Below are 14,861 nucleotides of genomic sequence, written 5' to 3'. Positions count from 1 at the left end.
ATTTCCAGTTCAAGTCCAAAGGCCACCTGCTACAGAACCAGGAAGAGTCCATGTTGCAGACGAAATCCAAAGGTGGTCTGCAGGAGAATTCTCCCTTGCTCAAGGAAAGCTGGTCTTTTTATTCTCTTCAGGCCTTCAACTGATTCAATCGGTCCCACTCACATTACGGAGGGCAATCTGCTTTATTCAATGTCCACCAATTTCAATGTTAATCTCATCCAAAAATAACCCTCACAGAAACACCCAGAATAATATTTGATCAGATATCTGGGCACTCGGTGGCTCAGCCAAGCTGATGCATAAAATCAACCATTGTAAACACTGTGTCCTATTAATCATCTCTATAACTGTCTGCAGATCTGATCTTCACATATATTATGAAATTGTGTCCACATGGTTTCAAAAGGTCGTGTTGTGACCTGGCCTCTTTGTTTTAGAGAGCTATCACCCCATTCTGACTGGGAAGCCCAGTTCTGGAATGGCCTCCCTTACCATCAGCTCTGGCCTGCAGAGAGGAGCTACACCTGAGCTGCTTAGTGAGCGACACAGGTGCCCGTCTTAACAGGACGTTCACCTGGAGAACGTTCCACTTTACCTAGTATATCCACTTCCACGTGCTCTCGTCTCTGAGACTTTTAACCCTTTTTTCTACTATGTCATGAGAGTTCTAGCATTTAGAACGTCATTTAGTGTGGCTGTTACATTTTCTGTTTCTAGAAGGCATCCTGGGAAAAGTTGGCACCATCACCGGGGTCCTTGCCGGAGTTTTAAATCCGGTATCCTGTGAAAATGCTCCCAGATCAATAAAATTTCCCCAACCCAACCTTATATTCTGGGCTGCTCGTCAAGCACCTTCAGGAACCAACAGCACGCGTAATCCCCCAGCCCCTGCCGGCTCATACTTGGCAGTCTTTTGGGATGCAGGCTTTTTCCTGCCTTGTCAGGCCCAGTACATTGTTGACTGGGTTATACTGTGACTCAACCTGAGTTAAGGCCAAGAAAGGGCACGTGTTGCCTTGTGGGAAAAAAAAATCCATGTCATCAACAAGCCAAGGGAGATAGGGAGGGGGTGGAACTTTCGGCTCAGAGGGCCCAGGGGAACCTGGTAATTATGATTTTCTGGGTCATCAGCCTAGGTGACTTCACTCCATGTGTCCATCCTTTCTCAGTTGCGGCCCTGACCTTGGGGTAGAAGGCCTGTCTTGTAGGGGGGTTAACTCTCTTTGAGACTCCTTTCCTCTGAGGATTAAGTCCTGGGCCCGGTCCTTGGCTGTCCCTGTCCTCCCACTGGAGGAGACGAAAGCCTCGTAAGTTATCAGGGAGCCTTCTGGATGTCACACTGTTTCCAGTTGGCCAGTTACTGCTCACAGGTTTTCATTATCTTTTTCTCGTACTAAGTGATAGCCACCCAGGACCACTGTCCTTGTACTTACTGTGGTGACCCCATGTGGTGAGCACACGTTCCTCAGATGCCTTACGTATCGCACCAGCTAACGCATTCTCTTCTGCCATAACGCAGACACTTCACTGCTGGGGCAAGTTTTAACCTTTGATGGTCTCCTTGTCATACTAGTAAGAAGTGATTCAGTTCCAAAACCTCATTTTACTGGGGGGAGGGTATGGCTCAAGTGGTAGAGCACGTGCTTGGTGCACGAGGTCCTGGGTTCAATCCCCAGGACCTCCATTAAATAAACAAACAAATAACTCTAATTACCAACCCCCCCAAAAACCAAAAACAACAAAAAACAAAACTTCATTTTGGTTGCTCTTTTATTGAAAGCCTCCTGGTAACAGCTGTCATAGGATGGGTTTCCTAGGAAGCTGACTCTGAGACAGTTAGGGTGAGATGTTGAGCCTTTATTCCTGTTTTGTTGATAAGTTGCCAGAGACGGGGCCTTCCAGAAGAGGTGTGGCCTGGGGTGTGGCTTTGGGTGAGGTGGCTCTGCGGCTGGGACAAGTCCGGAGAGAACTGACAGCTGGATGTTGCCCGTGGATAGCAGAGCTGAGGCAATAAGCCCTTCACAGAAGGGGGTCAGGATGGGGCATCTCAGTGTCCACCACAGAAATCTGTAAGTTAAAAGAGACTTCAGGGATATATCAACCAAATGTATTACATTGACCATATGATCCTGGTTTAACCGTAAAAAAGAATTTGGTGACAATCAGGGAAACCTGAATAGTAAACAATGAGATTAAGACATCACTGCCTTAATGTTGATTTTTAGGTGTGATAATGGTATTATAGCCTGGTTTTTAAATGAGCCCTTATGTTTTAGAGATACACACTGAAGTGATTATGGATGAAATGATAGGGCATCAGAGATTTGCTTCAAAATGATAGATTAGAAGTAAATTGGAGTGATTATGAGTTGTTTCTATGGATGGAAGACAAAGGAATGCCTCCGCCACCCCTCAGATGTTCATGCCCTAATCTCCACAACCTGTGAATATGTTACCTTACGTGGCAAAAAGAATTTTGCAGGTGTGATTAAGTTAAGGAGCTTGAGAAGGAAAGAGCACCCTGCATTACCCAGGTGGGCCCCACTGTAATCACAAGAATCCTTATAAGAGGGAGGCAAGAGGGTCCAAGTCAAACAAAGAAGACTCGGTGACAACAGAAGCAGAGTCGGAGAGAGAAGACGCTATGCTGCTGGCTTAGAAGTTGGAGGAGACAGCCGCCAGCTAGGAAAGCTGGCAGCCACCAGATGATGGAAAAGGTAAGAAACAGATTCTTTCCTGAAAACCTCAGAAGAAATGCCAGCCCTTCCAACACCTCGATTGTAGACTTCTGATCTCCAGAACGGTAAGAAAATTAATTTGCCTTGTTTGAAGCCACTAAATTTATGGGAACTTGTTACAGCAGCAACAGGAATCTAATACATTATGTGTATGGAGTTTCATTGTGCTGTTTTTTCTACTTTTATGAAACTTTCTTTAATAAAAAGTTAAAAAAAACACCCAGCATTGAAAAAGTACTGTGGGTTGATGTGTAGTTGCACAAGCCCTCTTTTCTTTAAATTATTTTTTGGTGTTCTTCCACATTTTTGTCTCAGATACATTTTTAATTGGCTTGTCAAGTTTTTATTTAAAAAGATTATATATTTTGCTGTAATTTTACTGAATATACAAATCAATTTGGGGAAAATCGTATCAAAGAGAACTGTCACAGGATGTCCCTGCTAGTGCAAGCTGATTCTTGTGCATTCTAGTGGGTAGATTCCAGGCTCTGGTCCCTTCTAGGCTGCAAGAGTTGAAGGAGGTTTGTAGTTCTCTAGCTGCTCCACCTACAACTAAGTAGGGAAGTTCTATTCAGAGGGAAGAGAAGAAAAAACAACTCTCGCTCTCCCTTTCGAGAGAGACGTATTCTCCAGGATAGCTTTACCACCATGATTTAAATATTTTAAGCCCCGTTTGTCCCCTTATGTTCTCAACTGGCCCCTAATTAGCATCTCTAAGTACATGTATTCTCTGAAATCACTAATACGTTGCTGTAGGTTCTCAACTAAGTGATGGAGCTGAAGATTCCAAGCGGAGTTGATATGAACATTTTGAAGCAAGCCCTGGAGACTAACAAAATAAAACAAAAAAAAGTGAGGGGGCAGAAGTGAAGGCTGATGGAAGAAGTGGCAAAATTAGTATTAATATTGATTAATTAATTATTATTATTATTAATATTGATATGATCTCATTGCCTAGATTTGTGATGCCTGGGGATATGTTCTTTTTATAAGTACTAAGTTACTAAGCAAAAATACAGCAGGACGCATCTGTTGTCCTATAATTACTAGGTTGCTTTGACACAGCAAAAATATTGTGACAATTCACTTCAGATTTAATTAAATTAAAAAACTGAGTTTCATGTAGAAGATAACCTTCTAAATTCCATTACTACAGTGTTACTTTCATAGTCTCTCCTCATCTTGTAAATTGTCTAAACTGAGAATTTTAAAATAAGGATTTTAAAAGACAGTAGCTTGAACTAAAAGTACTGTAGGATTTAAAAGTGAAACTCTAATTAGTTGAAGTTTGCAAGTGATCGCATGAATGACGTGTTAACAATTGGCCAACAACCTTTTTGCTGCTTAGCACTAATCAGGCAAGATAAAGGCTTTTTTGTTTCTATTATTGGAAAAGTGAATGTGTAATTATAGACAATAAAACAGATGTTACAAGTGTTGGGGTGCAATTATGTGTGTTCCTTTCAGGGTCTTTTAAATCGCCCTTGAGCCAAAAAGTCAATGGGACCCCGGATGGCCGCTCCTGCCACTGTAGCTAACTGACGTACCACGGGGGGAGCTAGTGAGATGCAGTTTTGAACACTTTTCCACCGCAGTGGCCGCAAGCCCAACAGTGGTCGCTGGAGGGTACCAGAGCGCAAGGTTAAGGATCCCGGAGTTAAAACCTCTGACTTGCCTTCTGATGTACCACTGGGCCTGGAGTTCATGTGCTGGTCTTCTTTGCTCCCCACTGCTGCTTCCAAATCCTCCTCTTCCCCTGTGCCCTAAAAGCACTCAGCTTTAAGTCCGGTGTCAGTGGACTATCTCCATCCAGTCACCCTCCTTGTCACAATTGTGTACTGACCCCTGTCCCCCGGTCATTCTCCTTCATTCCTTAATTTACATCCTGACTCACTATCATTCTCTCCAACATGACTCCTCTCATAATTCTTGGCGATTTCAATATCCACAGAAGATTTATTAGTAACCTAGTGTTTTAGTAAGGTTTCTTCGGAAGGTAGACCCTGAAATAAGGGCTTGGGAGATAACCCGGGAAGCAGGAACCAGGGAGCAAGGAGAATAGGATATAGGGAAAGAGGAAAAGCCTCTGTAAAGGTGTGGCTTCAAGGTCACTACCGTGAAAAAAAAAAGGGAGGGGGGACTCAAGTCCAATGAGACCTCTGGGAAGCATCCTGAGTGTCCCACAAAAGCGTCCGTCTAAGGACTGGAGGCTGGGGTGCTTACTCACAGGCTTCCAACCCTGCTGGTTGGAGGTGGTTCCCTGAAGCTTACCTTCCCCATCCTTGCTGTACTTTGTACTTGTTTGTGAACCTAGCGGGCTCCTGGGCTTTAAGAGAAGACCTTGAGTCGGAAGCAGAAGGAGGGGGCCCTTTTCAGGTGGGAAGATGTCAGGGGAAGTCTGAAAGGTCTTCTACCATAGCTGCTGCTGAAACCAGAAGTAGGTCAAGGAGATATGACTAGGACATCGAAAAAGCACCTGGGGTGCCTGGCTTCTTGGCTCCGCTGACCTCTAGCTCTCCAGCGGCCCCGTCCTCTACCCTACTCCAACCATTCTCTCCCATGATCATAGGTGAGCCCTTTTCATTGCCAATAACTGCAACCAATAACAGCCTAAGCTCAGTTTCACCCTCAGCCACCTCCTCCTCTCAGCTTGGTCCCTCCTGTATCTTGACGCCAACAATCCTCACATGCTTACCCAGACCTCAGTACTTTGATCCTCTTATCTTTCCACTGTTCTTCACCCTCCAGATTCAGGTTTAATCCCATGGTCAACCATCATACTCCTTTACATCTATGCTCACTCCAGCCTAGGTTACAGCTTATTCTGTACCTATTCAGTGTCTGTGCCTGAGCAGCTGAATGTGGCTTTAGAACCAAACAGGTCTTGCCACTCATGAGCCGTGAAACCTTCAGCACATTGCCTAACCCTGCTGAGTCTTAATTTCCTTAGCTATGCGGAGTGGTCTCAACCAAAATTCAGGACCACTGCTCTCTAGTGGGTCCTTGGGGCTACCTAGAAATCCTAATGCATTTCCCTAGCCCTTCACCTTCTCCACTGAAAATAATTATTTCCTATTCTCTTTTCTTCTTAAACCTCACAACATCCTATCAGCTGGCTTCCAACTTCAGCCAGAGAGGAGAAGCAGTCAGAAGAGAACTCTCACTTCCAACAGCCCGTCCACTGTTTTGCATCCATCCTGCTGCTACGTGTGACTCCCGTCTCTCCATTTGTGCACTACGTGCCATCTGCTCTCCTCATCAAGAAAATGATTCTGAAAATTTCCCCCTTCTATCTTCTGCATTGTTTTTGTAACTGCATCATTCCCATCAGCTACTTTTGATGATTTCTCTCCAAAGATGTAAAGTTTAAGTGATGCTTAAAGTCTCCACAAGGAGGGATTAAACTCCAGCATTTAATATATTCATCTATGTAAAGTGCATAGAACGGTGCCTGGCATGTAGTAAGCAGTTTACATGTATTAGGTCTTATTACATTTATTGAGGGCTCACACGTGTAACACACTATACTACACTGCACCTTATATACACTGTCATATTTAATCCTTACAATAACTATAATGGAGATGCTGTTTTTATCCTAATATTACAGACAAGGCAACTAAGACTCAGCAGGGTTAGTAATGCACAAGATATTGACTATAATTCCCTGTGCTACACAGTAGAAATGTGTTGTCTATGTTATATATAGTAGTTAGTATCTGCAAATTTCAAACTCCCAATTTATCCCTTCCTAGCCCTTTTTCCCCCTGGTAACCATAAATTTGTTCTCTATGTCTGTAAGTCTGTTTCTGTTTTGTGAGTTCATTTGTGTCTATTTTTAAGATTCCACATATAAGCGATATCATATGATATTTTTCTTTCTCTTTCTGGTGAAGCACATGCACTTAGCAGTATACAAGGGTTCTCAACCATTAGTATGTATAAACATTTTCAGCAGGGGAGGATATGGCTCAGTAGTAGAGTGTGTGCTTAGCATGCACAATTTCCTAGGTTCAATCCCCATTGCCTCCATTAAAAATTAAAAAAAAAAATGAATCTAATCACTTCCCCCTAAAAAATGAACAAAACAATTTCAATAAGGTTGTGGATTAATCTTTCTCTGAAACTTAAAAATAAAATTAACTCCTCTGATCAAAGGGATTGGTCAATACTTTAAGATAGACACCCCAAAAAGATAGCTGTGAATTTCTTTTCTCTGATGAATAAAAATGAAATTCAATAATGATTTTTTTAAAAAGCCCAAATTAGCAAAGCACTAACTGATTTATACGATTTACACAGAAGATAGTCATGATAAGTGGAGATAAACATTTTTCTCACAAGGAATATATAGAACTTGATTTTAAAATAATAAAGTAATTATTGGAAAGAATAATCTTTCATTTCCTCAAATTAGGTCTATTCTCTCTAATGTATCATTTGGTAACATTACAACAGCACATGGACACTAATTCTTCCACCTGCCCCAACCCAAATCTACTGCATAGGGAATGAACTAAAGAAGCGTATTTAGGGATCCATCGAAGTTACCTTTGCTTGTAATAAGGTGATGGCAGTGATTACAGAGAGAAATGGACAGAGTCAAATTATGTTTTGGAAACAGAATGGAGGGGATTTGCTGATGCATTGGTTGTGGGAAGTAGGGGAAAGGAGAAAGGTTTTGGACGTCAACAGCTGGGTGGAGAGTGGTTTAAAACTGGGATGAGAAGCCTCGGGAAGGTGAGAGAGAAATACATTTGGACCAGGGAAAGGCGTGGAAATGGCTGTTAAAGAAGAGAGAAGATCAGAAGTCATGCTTTACACATTGTCAAAGGTAAAACACCAAGTCAGGAAGCTGATTTTACCCAGGCGATTGCAATGGGGACAGCACCCCAAATCCAAACACCAGAGGTAGGTCCTTAGGTGATTCTGTCTGGAAGAACGACCAAGTTACAGGCGGGGTGGTTCTGTAACTAAGCAGGACCCCATGGGCCTTCCCGGGACAGACCCCTCCCCTACGTCCTCTGCTGTAGCTCCTCTCTGAAGGACCCAGACAACAGTGTCCGATGCACATTTCCTGAGTTGTTTTACAGATATGAAAATCCCCCAACAAATGGAATTTGATGAGCATGAGCACACAGCCCCCAGGCTTATTGGAACCTAAGGACTGATAATGTTAACCCCTGGGACACTGCCCTATTATCTCACCATCAACCAACCAGAGAACTGTGCACAAGCTGATCGCTTACCCTGGGATGGCCCTCCCTCACCTTGTTGAAAATGCTTTGCTGAAACCCATCTAGGAGTTCAGGTTTTTGGAGCACTAGCTGTCTTGGACTCCTTGCTTGGGGCCCTGAAGTAAAAACTGATGATGGAGTTAAAGCAAGGATACTTTTTAACATGAAAGATGCTTTTTGTTGCGGGACACAAGGTGGGCCAGTGGGTGTGGGCGGTAAAGGATTTACCAAAGACCGAGGGGGTTTAAGAACACAGGGAGGTTTACTAGATACACTGTTACAGGCAACAGCAGAACACACAGATAGAGGTGCCTGGGTGAGCACCCAGGGTGAACGTGCAGGGGCTTTTACTGGGGGGAGGGGGTGTGCACACGAGGAGCAGGGGCTGCATGATCAACTCCTGCACAGGCACCTGATTGGTTGTAAGATCTGTCAGGAGCACTCTGAACAATGAGGGCAGGATGTGCTGTGAGACCTGTCCAACGAGGGTATAGTCAGGCTATTTCCTAGGGTGGTTAGTTCTGTTAGGGTGAAAACACAAATCAAGGGAAGATGTTTTTATCTTGCAGAAATGCAGGTGTGCGAAGGGTCCTGCAGTGGGGAGTTGGGGTTAAGGTGTCAGTCGGCTCCAGGCACATGGAGAGCCCAGCAGTGGGCTTTTTTATGAACTTGGGAGCAGCTTCAGAGAGCGCCAGCCAGCTCCACACTTGTGAACACGTTTTTTATGCGGATGGGAATAAAATAGGAGAGGAGGGGAAACGATGATACAAAAGAGGTGGGGAATGGCTGAAGGAAGGAAGTTTTGAGATGGGATCCAGAACACAAGTGGAAGTACTGGGCTGGAGGAGGGGCCTGGCCAACAGTACAATAAGACAGAGGGATTAAAAGAGGGAGGGACAGAAGTTTGAAGATTTCATGGGAGAAGAAAAGAAAGATGCCATTTATTTCTGTGATGAAGTATGGATGGAGTACCCCACTGAGGTGCGGGGAGGGGAGTAAGTGATTATGAGATGAAGCAGGTGCACTAGGGAAGGAGCGGAAGGGCAGGCCCACCAGAGGGAAGCAGGACAGGACTGTGGGGTAGCGTCAGGTTCCCACGTGAGGTCTGGTGTGAGTTTAGGGAGAAACCACTCAACCTGGTTTTGCGCTTTTCTCTAGCAGCGTTCAGCTACTCGGGTGTGGGTACAAAGAAGATAAAGAGGGTCTATTTAAGGCTGTGATTTTACTTACAAATGATGGAGGAGAAAAAGGGTAGGCTGTCGCAGGTATTTCCAAGAGAGTGATTATGGAACATGTCCAAATTGGACTGTGGGAGCTTCACTCCTGATCTTGACCCCTGGATGGAAATCTTAGGTTCTCTGGTGGGGATCTCACTGCCTTACCTCTCCATCTCTCAGCCCCCGCATCTTGTCCAGGGCCCCACTTGCTGGAGATGGGAGTGGAGGTTAAGAGTGTTTGGGGCCCTGGAGGAGGGAGCCACCCGAATAGAGTGGTCTGGCAGGCTGAGCAGACGTAAGGTACAGGGGACTGCCTTACAGAAGACAATGTACCTCCGAGATACCCTCTCCCAAGGAAGACAGCTAACACACCCATCAGCACCGGCAGTGGGTGGCACCTCCAGCCCAGCAAAGGGGAGTCTTCTGGTTGAGGAATAGGATAGAAATTGCTATAGGGACACAGCTAGACTCCAGGAACGGTTAGGCTCAGGGCTGGCTCTGTGGGGCTGTCTTCCCGGTGCCAGGCAGCGGTGCCGTCTTTCAAGGGGAGCTCTTTTTTCTTCCAGAAGTCTAGGAAGCCCTGAGAGCCATCCTCCTCCCTCTCCCACTCCAAAATCTTGAAAACCCCTGATGCCCCACTGGTTTTTCATCAGTTCTTTAATTAACAGTTTATTGATTAAATTTTACATACTCCCTTCATATGCACAAAAGCTTCGGTTTCTTGCTTCTTACAAATGAAAAACGTTAGCTTTACAGCTATCGTGTTTAAAATGGGCCTTTCAGAGCACACAATTTTGGAAGCAACTATCCCAAACATCCTGGAAGCCTCAGGTGCTTTAGGGCCTGCCAGTAATTGGATTTCTATAAGAAAGTGTGAAAAAAAATAAGCACAAATATATTTTTCAGTGATTTACATCATACAGCTGAGTGGAAAAAAAGATGTTAAAGAGCATAAGCAGTGTGCCATCATTTGTGGGGAGAGAAAAAAATACACACATAAATAGGGCATCTACGCACAGAATGTCCTCAGGATGCGCAAGGACTTTGTAATCGTAGTTGTCTCTGCGTAAGAGACAATGGGTGCCTGGGGGAAAGTGGAGGAAGGGGGACTATCAAAAAAATGCCCACAGCATTTAATTATGAAAATTTCAAACATATAGACAAGTTGAAAGATTTTACATAGAGAACACTAGTAAACCCACCCCTAGACTCTGTTATTAATAATTTACTATATTTGCTTTGCAACCATCAATCCATCTTTTGATACATTTCAAAGCAAAATAATAATCATAACTTCATTTATCCCTAAATTCTTCAGCATGAAGATCATTAGCTACATTCAGATTTTGTTTACTATTTTTTTCTTTTGAATGAGATGCAAAAACCTTAAGGGTACACTGGCTGAGTTCTGGCAAATGCATACACCTGAATAAGCCAAATCCCTACCCCAATGCAGAACATCACATTACCCCAGAAAGGGGGAGGGGAGGCCTACTTTTAACTGTATCCCTTTTAGCACCTTCTGGATTTTGTATCGTGAGCTTGTGTTCTCTATCTTTAAATAAATATGTAAGCATTTTAAATTTTTAAATATTTCAATGATGATGGGTCATTGAATCTAAACTGGATGAGGAAGAAAGTGAAAACAGGAGGGGATGAGAGATCATAAGGAATTGGTGGGGGTCAATGAAACGGAGAATTCATTTGAGTCAGACTTTTGTGAGCAGTGATGTTGCCAGAACAAGCGAGTTAGGAGAATGGACTGTCTTGTTAAACAGTGGGATATTTTAAACCCAGTTTTCAGAAGTAGTCATAAGGTTCAGAGCATGCTCATAGGAATAGCACTATCATAAGATAGTAGTCCCCCTCCAAACCGTACACTCTGAAAGGCACACTGTGCCTTTCCCTCGCAGTATTGATCACAACTCCAATCAGGCAACGTGTGATCGGGGTAACTAGGCTTAATATCCGGCTCTCTTACTAGACCATAAACTCCAAGAGGGCAGAGGTCTTGTCTGTCTCACTTAATCCTGTATTTCCAGTGCCTCGTACATACTAGATACTCAAACAGGTATTAAATACTTAATTGGATTCTTTAAGCTGGATGATTAATTTACGGATTCAATCGTTACATCACAGTTTGTCACCTAACTCTTTTTACAGTACAGAAGGTTGGCTATAATTCAATCAACTTACACTTTAAGCAGCAGAGTCGGACTAGGGTTGAAGACACCCCAGTTTCACTGGAAAAGGGAACTGTAATTATATACAAAGTTTGTTCTGGACAAGGACCTTTCCTTGACCTAGCTGTGACCTTAGCCAGAGAGAAGCCTCCATTTTCTCATCTGAAGAACAAAGGTGACCTCTAAGAGTCATGCCTATGTGGACATTCTGCCAGGACATGACAGGCCTAGTGGCTCTGAATCCTTGTCCTACCATGGAGTCACTGTTTAATCATGCCTAGATTACTCTCCAAGAAATCACGGTAAACTATGGGGCACCTACGTGGTATGACTGGGTTGATTTAATGAGGCAATACAAAAACCTTCTATAAATTACCTCTCTCCTTCTATTCTCCACACAGCAGTCAGAATGATCACGTTGAAATGGGAGTCTGATCACTCCATTCCCCTATTCAAAAGCCTGCAATGATTGCCCATCTCACTTAGAATAAAAGCCAGTCTTTCCAGTGGTCCACAAGGCCCTATATGGCCTTATGCTGGCCTTATTCTCTTTGCTCTGAACACACCAACTTCCCACTGCTCCTCTGACCCGTGGGCGACTCCCCACCTGTAATGCCCCCATACCTGGAATGCTCTCCTCCCACATATGTCCTGACCGCCTCCCTCGCTTCCTTGAAGCCTTTGCTCAAATGCCATCTTCTCAGTGAGATCTACTTCGATCCCTCTATTTAAAATTGCAAACTTCATCCCCCTTCCCTGCTTTACTCTGTAGCTCTTATTTATTTCTGCCATATTATGAATGTGTGAATGAATATTGTTTGGAAACATGTATAATACAACATCAAGTATACTGTGGGTTCTACATATAAATTATATTCTCTTTCTTTGGCCAGTGGTTTGGGGTCTAAAGGGATTAAAGTTTAGGGGCTTGTGGTTTAGGTTTTTGTAGGATAATGTACGTTCAGGTAATCCAAGATTGATACTCATTACCTGAACAACCTCTTACAGATTATTTCAGGGCCAGGCACTCTTTTTCCCCATATCTACAATTACATTTTAGTTTACTTATAGCTTTTAATAACAGCATCACAGAGGTGTAATACACAATACAATAAGGTACACATTAAACTAGGAAATTTGGTAAGATTTGACATGTGTTTACTCCCATGAAACCATCACAACAACCAAGATAATGAACATACCCACCAACCTCAAGTTTCCTTGTGTCCCTTATGATCTCTCCATACTGCCCATCACCTGATAGGCAACCACTGACAAACTTTTTGTCATATACAAATGCTAGAGAGGCTGTGGAGAATGGGGAACCCTCCTTCACTGCTGGTGGGAATGCAGTTTGGTGCAGCCACTGTGGAAAACAGTATGGAGATTCCTCAAAAGACTAGGAATAGACTTACCAAATGACCCAGGAATCCCACTTCAAAAAGTTCCCAGAAGGAACCCTATTCAAAAAGACACCTGCACCCCAATGTTCCTAGCAGCACTATTTACAATAGCCAAGACATGGAAACAGCCTAAATGTCCATCAACAGATGACTGGATACAGAAGATGTGGTATATTTATACAGTGGAATACTATTCAGCCATAAAAACTGACAACATAACGCCATTTGCAGTAACATGGATGCTCCTGGAGAATGTCATTCTAAGTGAAGTAAGCCAGAAAGAGAAAGAAAAATACCATATGAGATCACTCATATGTGGAATCTAAAAAAAAAAAATACAAAACAGAAATAGACTCATAGACATAGAATACAAACTTGTGGTTGCCAAGGGGCAGGGGGGTGGGAAGAGATAGGGAGTTCAAAATTTGTAGATATTGACAGGCATATGTAGAATAGATAAAGAAGATTATACTATATAGCACAGGGAAATATATATAGGATCTTGTGGCTCACAGCAAAAAAAAATTGACAATGAATATATGTATGTTCATGAATAACTGAAAAATTGTGCTCTACACTGGAATTTGACACAACACTGTAAAATGAATATAAGTCAATAAAAAAAGTTAAAAAAATTTTGTCATATAGACTGCCTTGCAATTCCAAGAACCTTACATAATTGAATCATAGAACAGTAATCTTTTTTTTTTTGTCTGAGTTCTTCCACTTACCATCGTTACTGTAAGATTCACTCACGGGCCAGGCAGTCTTGAGTAGAAACAGTAATAGCTGACACCTCTGTGCATTCATCCATTCCTGCAGCAAGTATTTAGTGGGTGCCTTCTGTGCCAGCTCTTACTGAAGGCTCCTTTTTTGTAACAAGCATTTCACTCCGGCTAAGGCATTTCCCTGCACCCCCAGGCGGGGGACGAGGGAAGACGGCCAGGCCCGCCAGCAGAGGGCGCGCTCCCGCCCTCTCCGCAGCCGCCCGGCCCCCCGAAGCGGCCCGGCTCCCACGCTCGCTCCCGAGCGCGCCCCCGCCTGCCGCGTCACGTGACGCGGCCGCCGACCCCGAGCCGCCGGGCCCGAAGCCGAGCTCAATTCGTTGCCGGCGGCCTCCGCGGGCGCAGCCGCACAGACTAGTCCGAAGCAGTGGGGAGGCCCGTGCTGGAGTCGATGCTTCCTCTTCCCGTTCGGGTCGGCTCCCGTTACCTCCTCACCATTCGCCGCTGCAGTCTCCCCGAGCGTTTGCGTGAGCTCTTTCGCGTGGGGAAGCTCCGCTGACCATGTAGGGGGAAAGGGCCAGGACGCGCCAGGTGCCTGGGACGAGGTCAGCGCCGCGGGCACGCCGTCCCGGCGCCCGCACATCCCCGGAGCGGCCCAGGTGGGGACTCCGGCCTGCAGCGGCGGCCTGGCCTGCAGCGGCGGCCTGGCCTGCAGCGGCGGCCTGGCCTGCAGCGGCGGCCTGGCCTGCAGCGGCGGCCTGGCCTGCAGCGGCGGCCTGGCCTGCAGCGGCGGCCTGGCCTGCAGCGCCACGAAATCTCGCGGCGTCTCGCGAGAGTCTAAGTTGAAGGAACATGGCGACGTCTAATCTGTTAAAGGTAAGCCCCTCGGTCCGGCTTGCTTTCTGCTCCGGGGCCGCCTGGGTTCGGCCCTTAGGGAAAGGCTCGGGTTAGGTTCAGCGGCGTAGTGTGGGAGCGCTCGGGGCTTGTCTGCCGGAAGGGGAGCCGGGGAGGCTGCCGCCGCGGGCCGGAGCGCGCGGGTCTCCGGCCTTGGGGTCGGGAGGCCGCTGGGCCGGCGGGCTCGAGGCCCGGCCGGGGGCTGGCGGGGAGCGGGGCTTCCCCGGGGCCGGCGCCGGCGGGGGCCGCGGAGAGGGGACGTCTGGGCGCCGGGCCGCCGGGCCGTTAGCCTTCTCAGGGTCCCCGTTTCTTCTGAAGAGACAGTCTAAGAAGCGTGGAAGGAAAATCCAGGCAAATGCTGCCTAACAGGTTTTAATAACCCCCCCGCCCCCATGTCTGTTCTCCTCGTTCTGTCTGCTCGAAATTCCGAGTCAGACAGCGGTGCCTTCCGCCCCACTCCCTCC

General features: G+C 45.5%; 1 long non-coding RNA gene across 1 annotated transcript; it reads right to left on the bottom strand.

Moving 5' to 3' along the window:
- Nucleotides 1-1,752: 1,752 nt before the first annotated feature.
- On the bottom strand, nt 1,753-14,373 carry LOC116279714 (uncharacterized). Its single transcript, XR_012066571.1, has 2 exons — nt 13,510-14,373; nt 1,753-2,067 (listed from the first exon to the last, which is right to left on the bottom strand). It is a non-coding gene; the product is annotated as an uncharacterized lncRNA (long non-coding RNA).
- Between the last annotated feature and the right edge of the window lie 488 nt (nt 14,374-14,861).

The sequence above is a fragment of the Vicugna pacos genome, chromosome 33 (genome assembly GCF_048564905.1).
Source record: "Vicugna pacos chromosome 33, VicPac4, whole genome shotgun sequence".
Lineage (NCBI taxonomy): Eukaryota > Metazoa > Chordata > Mammalia > Artiodactyla > Camelidae > Vicugna > Vicugna pacos.
The sequence above is the reverse complement of the archived record's forward strand: the minus strand, read 5'-3'. Positions and strand labels throughout refer to the sequence as shown.